Source organism: Elephantulus edwardii, unplaced genomic scaffold (genome assembly GCF_000299155.1).
Source record: "Elephantulus edwardii isolate Elephantulus edwardi_28Jun2011 unplaced genomic scaffold, EleEdw1.0 scaffold00465, whole genome shotgun sequence".
NCBI classification, from domain to species: domain Eukaryota; kingdom Metazoa; phylum Chordata; class Mammalia; order Macroscelidea; family Macroscelididae; genus Elephantulus; species Elephantulus edwardii.
Window position 1 is genome coordinate 260,901 of NW_006400215.1, and position 10,902 is coordinate 271,802.

The following is a 10,902-nucleotide window of genomic DNA, read 5'->3' on the forward strand; positions in this document are numbered from 1 at the left end:
AAAGCTGTTCAGCATCACGTCAACACACAAACCTCTGATGACAAAGGATATTATTGGCCAGGAATTCAACATGGGTGTCACACAGAAGACAAGACTTTCTATCATACACCCACCAGAAACTAGTAACTACAATTTGACAATGCTTTACAATCTCTAATCCTGTCTATTAACAATCTCTTGAGTGATAAGACCATAGTCTTACACTTTGTTGTTGTTGTCATTGTTGTTAGGTGCCATCGAGTCGTAGATGACTCATAGTGACCCTATGAACGAAAGGCCTGAGCACTGTTCATAGAATTTTGGAGTGGATACCACTCTTACACTTTACTTTAAAAAATTGATTTTGTGCACTTTTTTTACATTGGTTTGTTTTTTTTTTTTAGATGCCCTGAATCAAGAACAACATATTACCCCTGTAAACAACAGATCTGAGCCCTATCCTTTCTTGTGCCATCCTCACAATCTCTGACATGCTCGAATCCATTGTTGCAGTCTTTGTGTCAATTCATCTGGTTGAAGGTCTTCCTCTCTTTCACTGACCCTCCACTCTTCTGAGCATAGTGTCCCTCTCCGAGGAATAATATCTCCTAGATACATGCCCAAAGAGATGAAACTTTAACATGTTTGCCTTCAACTCTGGATATACTTACTCCAAAATAGATCTATTTGTTCTTTTGGCCATCCATGAGATATTCAGTACTCTTCTCCAACACCACAGCTCAAAGGCATCAATTCTTTCACTCTTATTCATGATCCAGCTCTTAGATGCTACTTTTTTTACATTAGTGTCTATGTATTTTGTTTCATTATTTTTCAAATTATTATTTTTTTTCCCTCAGGTACTTGGTTCTTTTCTTAAAGACAATTCTTAATCTCCAGAAAGTTATCTTTAATTCATGTTGGATTTTTTCTTTTTTTTATTCATTGTTGCACATTTTCTTCCTCATTTTCCACCCTTTCGCCCATCCCATCCCACAATGCACCCCTTATTCCAGATTGTTCTCATAAATATAACACATAATTATATATTTCTTTCAGTTTCCCCGTTTCCATCTGTTCTAATGCAGTGTTTATTAACTATCCACTCTTTCCCCATTCCTTCCCTAATGCCCCTATATCTGTCCTATTTAATAACAACACTGGTAAGAAGTATTTGTCCTTTTTTAAAAAATTTTATTATTATTGTGTGTGTGTGTGTGTGTGTGTGTGTGTGTGTGTGTGTGTACCATCAAATTGGATCTGACTGGTACAGGAGGAGATTGTCCCTCTTTTCCCGGCAGAGCATCTGGTGGATTTGAACCGTACACCTCTGGGATTGCAGTGCAGCTTCTTGCCACTAGACCACCAGAGCTCCCTAGTATTTGTCCTTTTATGACTGAGATATTTCATTTAGTACAATGTGCTCAAGGCTCCTCCGTGTTGTATAATGCTTTATTATTTCGTTGTTTTTCAATTTTGTGTCATATTCCATTGTTGAGTGCACTATAGTTTTTTGATTCATTTATTTGTTCGTGGGCACTTAGGTTGCTTCCATCTCTGCTATTGTGAATAATGCAGCAATAAACATGAATGTGAATACATCTGTTTGCACTGTGACTCTGGTTTCTTTAGGATATATACCAGGAGTAGGATTTCTGGGACAAACTGTATTTCTATTTCCATCTTTTTGAGAAAGCACCGGACTGCTTTCCATAATGATTGTACCATTTTACATTCCCACCAACAGTGAATAAGAGTTCCAATCTCTTGAAAAAATCGCCAGCATTTGTTGTTTGCTGGTATTTGCTGGTTTACTTTTACAAGTAATTTATATATCTACAAAAAGCAATCACTTTGGAAGGCAGTACAGTGCTTTTTCAAAAAGTTGAAAATAGAAATATCATTTGACCCAGCAATTCCACTACTGGGGTTATCCCTAAAGAAACCAGAATTGCCACCTAAACAGATTAATGCACATCCATGTTTATTGCTGCATTGTTCTCAATAGCAAAAAGATGGAAGTAGCCCAAGTACCATAAACGAATGGATAGAGAAACTTTGGTATATCCACAAAATCGAATACTATGCAGCATTGAAAAAACAAGGAACTCATGAAATATTATACAAAACGAGAGACCCTGGAGGACATTATGCTGAGTGAAATATCTCAGTCACAAATGGACAAATAAAAAAAAACACAAAAAACAAAAAACAAATGGACAAATACTGCATAGTGCCACTGTTACAAAAGAGGACTGATATGGGGGTTGGGGGAAAACCTTCTGTTCTAATTATTTCATTTCGGATAATTTTAACTAGATTCATTGAGTCAGTTATCAAATAGGATTAAGCTGTTAATAAAACATAACTTTAAAAGATTCCACTGAGCTGCAGGGAGCCATCCAGGAGTTCCTGAACTCTGCTTGAAGGGTCTTAACATCACCTACCAGGAAACTAACCTCAAATAAACATTTACCCTTTTGGTTTTTAAAAAAAATATTCCATATTCTCCTTCCTACATTTACTGTGAATATGAAGACCATTCTCAACAATAAGACTATTGACATTCCAGGAAGTGGGCATCACTGTGAAGGGACAAACAATTATCCTGAAAAGCCTTGGAGGGCCCTTTCAGAGGGAATTCAATCACATCAGCGGAGAGGTCAGCCTCCTTGGGGGCAGGGCTGAGGAGTGCAGGTGGAGAGGCTTCACGCTGACAAAGGATGAGGAACTGGCTGTGATTTAACCTACCAGTAGTCTTTCACAGGACATGATCAAGGGATGATTTCTAAAATCTGTGAGTGACAATTATTGTTTTCAATGATAATGTTTAATGCAATAAATTTCAAATGATTCATTTGATTAAAAAATTAATTCTCTTATTATTTAAGATACAGAATTAAGTATCAAATATGTTTACCCTTCCATGGAACTACAAAGTGGGTTTTTTAAAGGGAAAATCCCCTTACTTTTGTTTTACTTTTAGAAAGTAAAAGCTCAGAAAATCTTACAAAGCTCAGGCTTATGGCTTGCTTGACTAAAAAGGAAAAGTACTTCCTCTTAAACTTTAGTTTTTGGTAAAATTTTTGTCGATATTTACCCTAAATTAAACACTTAACTGTTTGGGGGTAGGTTTTTTTTTTTCCTATAATTATATTTTATTAATTTTCATAAACATTTACAGAGATTTTGGGCTTCCACTCATTCATTGTTGCACGGGGGTAGTTTTTTTATTGTTTTAACTCCATTCCACAAGAATTTATTAGTATGACTGTGTGTCCTAATCAGCATTGGAGATTATAATGATTATTTGGAGCTTTCCATGATCAAACTTCAAACTGAATATTTGTTTACTGTAGATCAGCTCTGCTGACATTCAAATAACTCTCTGTTGAAGGAATTGCCCAGCACAATGTGCAAGCATCTCTAGCCTCTCCCACTACATATCAGTAACACACTCACTGTTGTTGTTGTTGTTATGTGCCGTTGAGTCGCCTGTGACTCATAGGGACCATATGCACAACAGCCCTAAACTCTGCCCTATCCTGTGCCAATCTCAGTAGCTCCAACACACCATTACCTCAGTCACTGAGTCAATCCATCTCATAGAGGGTCTTCCTCTTCTGCGCTGTCCCTCCCCCCTCCCAAGCATGACATTCCTCTCCAAGAACTGGTCTCTCCTTGCAACATGACGTCCAAAGTATGTCAGGCGAAGCTTCAGAATGCTTGCCTCCATGGAGCAGTCTGGTTTCACTCTCTCCAGGGCAAATCTGTTTGTTCTCTTAGCAGTCCATGGTATTTTCAATACTCTTCTTCAACACCACAGTTCAAAGGCATCAATTCTCCTCCTATCAGCCCTTTCCAGGACAAATCTGTTCATTTCCTTAGCAGTTCATGGTATATTCAATACTCTTCTCCAAAACCACAGCTCAAAGGCATCAATTCTCCTATCATCCCTAGTCATTGTCTAGCTCTCTGATGCATAGCAAGTGATTGCAAAGACCATGGCCTGTATCAGGCACACCTTAGTCTCTAGACTGACATTGTTGCACTTCAGTACTTTATTTTTTTTTTCTATAATTATATTTTATTAATTTTCATAAACATTTACAGAGATTTTGGGCTTCCACTCATTCATTGTTGCACTATTCTCTCTACCCTCCTCCCAGTTTATTCTTGTCCAAATGCCACAGTGCTTGTCAAAGCCAGTTCTGATTAATCTTCTTTGTCAGTGTATCCTTTGCCATTCCCTATCACTCCTCCCTGAGAGAGACTTCACCCTGAGTCATAAGGAAAAGGGAATGGCGTATTCTCTTAGCTACTTCCTGCTGAAAAGGGACGCTGTGGGTTTCAGGGTGAAGATCTTCTCTCACTACTCTAAAGGGCCCCTTTGGCAGTAGGAAACACATAGACTATTATGGAGATTGATTTTGGAATTCAGATGCATTCTTATTGATTGTGCTTGGCTGTACATGTACATATCCTTCAAGATGTATCATGGGGGTGTTGCAACCTAGAAGACACAAATTTGACTAACAAGTTATAAGTACATGAGTCCAAAAATTATGGAAAAGTAAAAGAAAAGATTCTTTCATTGTTTTACAAATCCTCTCCCAGGTCCCCTCCACCATGCAGCCCTCGCTCTAGTCTCCTGTGTTGACAGAAATACCCAGTTACATCTCTCTTTTAGACGGTTCTCTCCCTCCTCTGTTTCAGTGCTCATTTAGTACAATGTGCTCAAGGCTCCTCCGTGTTGTATAATGCTTTATTATTTCGTTGTTTTTCAATTTTGTGTCATATTCCATTGTTGAGTGCACTATAGTTTTTTGATTCATTTATTTGTTCGTGGGCACTTAGGTTGTTTCCAACTCCTTGCTATTGTGAACAAAGCTGCAATAAACATGGGTGTGGCACTTCAGTACTTTAGAGAGGTCTCTAACTGCAGACTTTCCTATCATTTTCATTTCCTGGCTGCTGGTGCCAAGAGTGTCGACTGTGGAGCCAAGCAAACCAAAACTGTGAACAATCTCATTCTCTTCACCATCCATCATGATGTTGCCAATTGGCCCAGTAAAAAAAATGTTCCTGGGAATTGCCAAGGATGAAACTGTACCTGATCTGAACCACTACCCTGAAACCAGTGAGTATTCCAAAACTACTGCTTTTTTTCTCCAAATAATCCAAGACCTTCTATGTCTTGCTGTTACTGCTATATGCCATTGAGTTGACTGCAACTCATAGCAACCCCATGTACAATAGCTCTGAACTCTGCTCCATCCTGAGCAAGTCTCCTGACTCCTATACTTTGGATAATCTTCATTAGGGCTTTGCTTGTGTGTGATATCAGTGGTATTGTTCAATAATTTCCACACTGTTGGGTCACCCTTCTTTGGAATGGAAACAAATATGTCTTGAATGACAGTAGAACTTCTTATTATCTTTTTATTTTTTCTTTTATTTTTTTTTTAACTTCTTATATCCTTCAAGACACAAATTCTCTGTGAGTTTTGCTCAGGAATAGGGAATCTGATGTTAAATAATATGCACTTGGTCCCTGCTTTCTCAGGGCCTGTGGGAGCAGGGAGTGAGGAGAGGTGTAGGGCAGTATAAAATATTCACTACAATCTGTGTACAATTACAAATGAAGACAAGTGCCCTAAAGAAAGGTGACACAAATATCTGCTTACACAAAAACATATTGTCAAGTAACCTCCCTTAGTTTTAGGGGAATGAAGGTCAGGGAATGTTTCAGTTAAGAGAGAGATAGATCTGAAATCTAAAATACAAATCAGATGTATCTAGAAGTGAGGAGTTCTCATAGGCCTACAGGTGAGGATCCTCAGAAATCATTGCTCATGCACACCCATGTTTATTGCAGCTTTGTTCACAGTAGCAAGGAGTTGGAAACAACCTAAGTGCCCATCAACAAACAAATGGGTAGAGAAGCTGTGGTATATTCGCACAATGGAATACTATGCTGCATTAAAAAACAAGGAACTCATGCAATATTATTCAAAATGGTTGACTCTGGAGAACATTATGCTGAGTGAAATATCCCAGTCACAAAAGGACAAATATTACATGATGCCACTGTTGTAGAATGGGACTGTCCTTGGGGTTGGGGAGAGACTGAGTAAGATGGGTTCAATAATGTATACTGCACTGAAACAGAGGAGGGAGAAAACTGTTTAAAAGAGATATATAACTAGGTATTTCTGTCATCACAGGAGACTAGAGCGAGGGCTGCATGGTGGAGGGGACCTGGGGGAGGGTTTGTAAAACAATGAAAGAATCTTTTCTTTTACTTTTCCATAATTTTTGGACTCATGTACTTATAACTTGTTAGTCAAGTTTGTGTCTTCTAGGTTGCAACACCCCCATGATACATCTTCAAGGATATGAACATGTACGGCCAAGCACAATCAATAAGAGTGCATCTAAATTCCAAAATCAATCTCCATAATAGTCTATGTGTTTCCTACTGCCAAAGGGGCCCTTTAGAGTAGTGAGAGAAGATCTTCACCCTGAAACCCACAGCGTCCCGTTTCAGCAGGAAGTAGCTAAGAGAATACGCCATCCCCTTTTCCTTATGACTCAGGGTGAAGTCTCTCTCAGGGAGGAGTGATAGGGAATGGCAAAGGACACACTGACAAAGATTAATCAGAACTGGCTTTGACAAGCACTGTGGCATTTGGACAAGAACAAACTGGGAGGAGGGTAGAGAGAATAGTGCAACAATGAATGAATGGAAACCCAAAATCTCTGTAAATGTTTATGAAAATTAATAAAATATAATTATAGAAAAAAAAAAGAAATCATTGCTCAAAAAAAAATACAGTTTAAGAGAGGGGTAGTCATGACAAGAGCACACTCAATGTAGTATGTGCCATATGGGGCATTGAAGAGGGTAGGGTACTAGAAAACCACAGAGGGCGCTGAGCCAGGTGTGAGGACTTTAAGGAAAGACCTCCAGAATTATGAACATTTCACAGAAATGTTACACCCTTTGAAACTTAAACACTTTGCGTCTCAGGTCAAAGAGTTCAGGATAAACAGGACTGATTTAACTCCATGTCTCTCCAATATCAATGTTCTTGCTACTTCATGTAGTCACAGCATATTGCTAATTTCTCTTATTTAGCACTAAATTCATCTTATAAAAGACATTCTAGTGGCGCAGCCTGTACTGTGTTGCACTGCTAGTCAAAAGGCCATGAAGCTCCAGTAATTAAAATCCAGCCATGGCTCCTAAGGAGAAGAGAAGGTTATCATCTCCCATTAAGATTTGCAACTTTGAAACCTGATAGAAGATTTTTATGAATCAGCATGAAAGCATTCCACAGGGTTAATTTTGAGTTTCTTCTTACATAGTTATTTACATAATTTGTATACAAAGCAACAACATATCTTATAATTCTCAGACTTGTATGAGTAATTATGTTCAAAAATTATTCCATCATGATTATGTGGTTCAAAACAGGTTTGGAGAGGATATGAAAAGACACTTCACCAAAGACATTCAGAGATCCAAAAACCATTTTAATATACTATTCATCTGAGGGCTGGACAATGACTAAGAATAGCAGAAGGATCGATGCCTTTGAGTCGCAGTGCTGGAGAAGACTACTGAACATACCATGGACTGCCAAGAGAACAAACAGGTCTTCTATCTTGGAGAAAGTGAAACCAAGTTGTTCCTTGGAGGCAAGGATTTTTAAACTCTGTCTCACACACTCTGGGCATGTTGTCAGGAAGGGCCAGTCTTTCGAGAAGGAAGTCATGCTTAGAAAGGTGGAGGGAAAAGGTAGGAGAGGAAGACCCTGAACGATGCGGATTGACACCGTGACTGTGGCAATGAGGTAAAGTGTGTCAGAGACAGTGAGGGGGCTCAGAATAGAGCAGGGTTCAGACACATTGTTCATCGGGTTGCCATGAGTCATAGTCCACTCAACGGCACATAACATTATTCTTTGTAAACACTGCTCTTGATACAAGGTCAAAAGGTTTTATTATTATGTTAACAGAAGAAAGAAAATTGCAAGATGGAAACAAACTAATACTAAGAATTTAAACTTTATCAGGATAGTCCTCAAAATTATTCCTCTAAACCAAAAAGATAAGTCTTCTTTTAAAAATATTTGTAATTGCTTTCTTGATTGTTGCCCTGGTACCAAGTACCTGCCAAAAGGAGAGTAATGATTTCAGACATAAGGAGAGTAATGACTGAAATCTGTAGCTCAAATGCCACTGCTATTTTTATTACACCAGGCTACCTGGACCTGCTGGTCAGAGTTAGAACCTGTCTGGTTAGATTACTCAGGTTCCATTCCCACTCTGGTAGGCTTTAAAGAAAGATCTCCAAATAGAGGACCTCCAAAATGCAAAAGGCAACAGGACAGAATCCTTGATTATGTGCAAAAAACCCCAAACCCTTTTTAAATGGATGTGTGTCTATATTTGCTTATTATTAATAAACTGCTTGTTGCCTTTACAGCTTCCCCCATTATAAAACGTGGGTGGTAGGATTAGTTTCATTAAATAGGTTAGATACTCTAAGTATTAGAGTAGAGCTTGGCACGCGCTGTAGTGCCATTTTATTTGGCTTCTCAGTCCAAATAATTTCTTGGTCCAAATTGGCTCTCAAATATCCCTTTAAAAATCATTTTCACTTGGCACAGACAAGATGCGTACGTTGAAAGCCACAGCAAAATGCAATTACTTAAAGCAGTTTTCAATTAGGCCCAACAGCAGAGGGATCAGCCAATACTGGGGGGAAAAATGCTCAGAGCATCACAATTACTTATACCAAAGACGTATTACTGCTCTTTTTTTTTTTTCCCAAGTAAATAGGTAAAATTTTTTTTTCTTCTTCCTGGCTAGGATCATCCAAACTAATGCCACTGTCAGGGGAATTCCAAGGCCCTTTTACCAAAGTAGGTGAAAGATGGGCTGTCTCCCGCCTTGTGATTACCCACTGGAGGGTCGGCCGTGGGTCGGTTCCGGTTCTCACCCTCCAGCACTCGCCACCACCACGTTGCCGAAGCTGACTGTCACATCTTCCAGAGCCTGCTGGCTTCCACTGCCCTCCGTTCTCAGAAGCAGAGGAGAGCTTTGCCCATGGTGCCAGAAGGGCCCCTGAAAGAGGTTCATGGATTTTTAACTCTTTGCCATTCTAAATGAGCAAATTTAAGAAAAATCCTTTTTTCCCCCAATATGTTAACAGTAGACTTCTTCTTATTAAATAAAATTTTAATTGTGGTCTTAACGAAAGTTTACAGAGAAGTTAGATTTTAATTCGTTCATTGACATTTAAGAAAAATCTTAAGGAAAATAGATTAGGATCTAAACGCTTTTAAAGCTACAAGTATTACTGATTTTCACTTTTAACTAGATTAATACAAGACATGCTGTATCTGCTGTAAAGTAGAGGTGGAGGGGGTAGAAATGTGTTATGATTGTGCTCATTAACTTCAGGGTCTCAGAAAAGAGGCTTTTAGAAAGAATTTAGTATTAACATTTGCTTCAGTCTTTAAAAAACCCTCACTCTGAGCCATGTGGAGTTTCCACTCCCCCCAGGCCTTGCCTTCAGGAGTTGGAGGTCAGAAGAAACGACCTCAGTCTGGGGGTGTGTCAAGAGGTGGCCCCCCACTGTCCTCTGGGGGGCAGGTGTCAGCTGGCTGACCAAGGCCCCAGGGGTGGGAGGAAGGCGAGAACATCCCTGAGTTTTCAGTCTTGCTTTCCTCATATCCAGGACTCCACCGAGAATGGAAAAGTGAGCTGAGGAAAGAATGTGGGCAGCCTTCACCCCAATGCATATCATAGCTCTGATGTTATCTTTTTTAAAATACATATACTATAATTGTTCATGATGGTTGTGTTGTGTTGGTTTTTTAACACCTGATCTTGTTTTTTTTTAATAAAATTTTTTCTTTTATACTGGTTTACTCACAAAGCTCATATACATTGTTTTTCACACCGGATCTTTCCCATTTCCTTTACCTACCCCTCCCTCTACCCAACAAATTGTGCGACCCTGTGATTACACCTGTTGCTACTCCTCTACCCCCTCTACTCCTACCCTTCCGCTTTGGATCCTCATACACGTCTTACTAGTTATCTATTTTTACAATAATGGTCTTACAGGTATTTGTCCTTATGGGACTGAGTTAGCTCGCTTGGCATAATGCTAATTTTCAAAATTATTGCTCCTGTATGCTGTGTATTCCATCGTGTGAATGTACCATACAAAAGACACATGAAGAAATGCTCAAAATCACTGGCAATAAAAGAGATGCAAATCTAAACTACAATGAGATACCATCTCACTCCAGTAGCAGTGGCAAAGTTTAACAGGACAGCAAGGGATAAATGTTGGAGAGGATGTGGAGAGATAGGAACAATTATACACTGTTGGTGGCATTATAAAAAGGTACAACCAGTCTGGAAAGCAGTCTGGCATTTCCTCAAAAAGATGAACATAGAAATTCCATATGACCAAGCTATTCCACTGCTTGGAATACACCCTGAGAGAATGAGAACTGAGGCACAAACGGAGACTTGCACACCGATGTTTATAGCAGCATTATTCACCATCACAAGAACATGGAAACTGCCCAAATGTCCAACCAAAATCAAGGATTGGAAAATGCTGATGGTTCTTAAGCACAGGATTGAGATCCCACAACTATGGTGTAACACCACTGCTCTACAAAGCTAAGAGTCTAAACACAGAATTTTAGGAGGTTAACACACATAGAAGGGATGGCAGGAGAGAAAATTAATCAGTAAATAAACTTGGTGAAGAGAAAGGCAATACAAATTAATCAGTAAATAAACTTGGTGAAGAGAAAGGCAATACACAGTAAAGGGTTGGTTAGATGTAGTACTTGATTGCACATACCATGGACTGTCAAGAGAACTAAG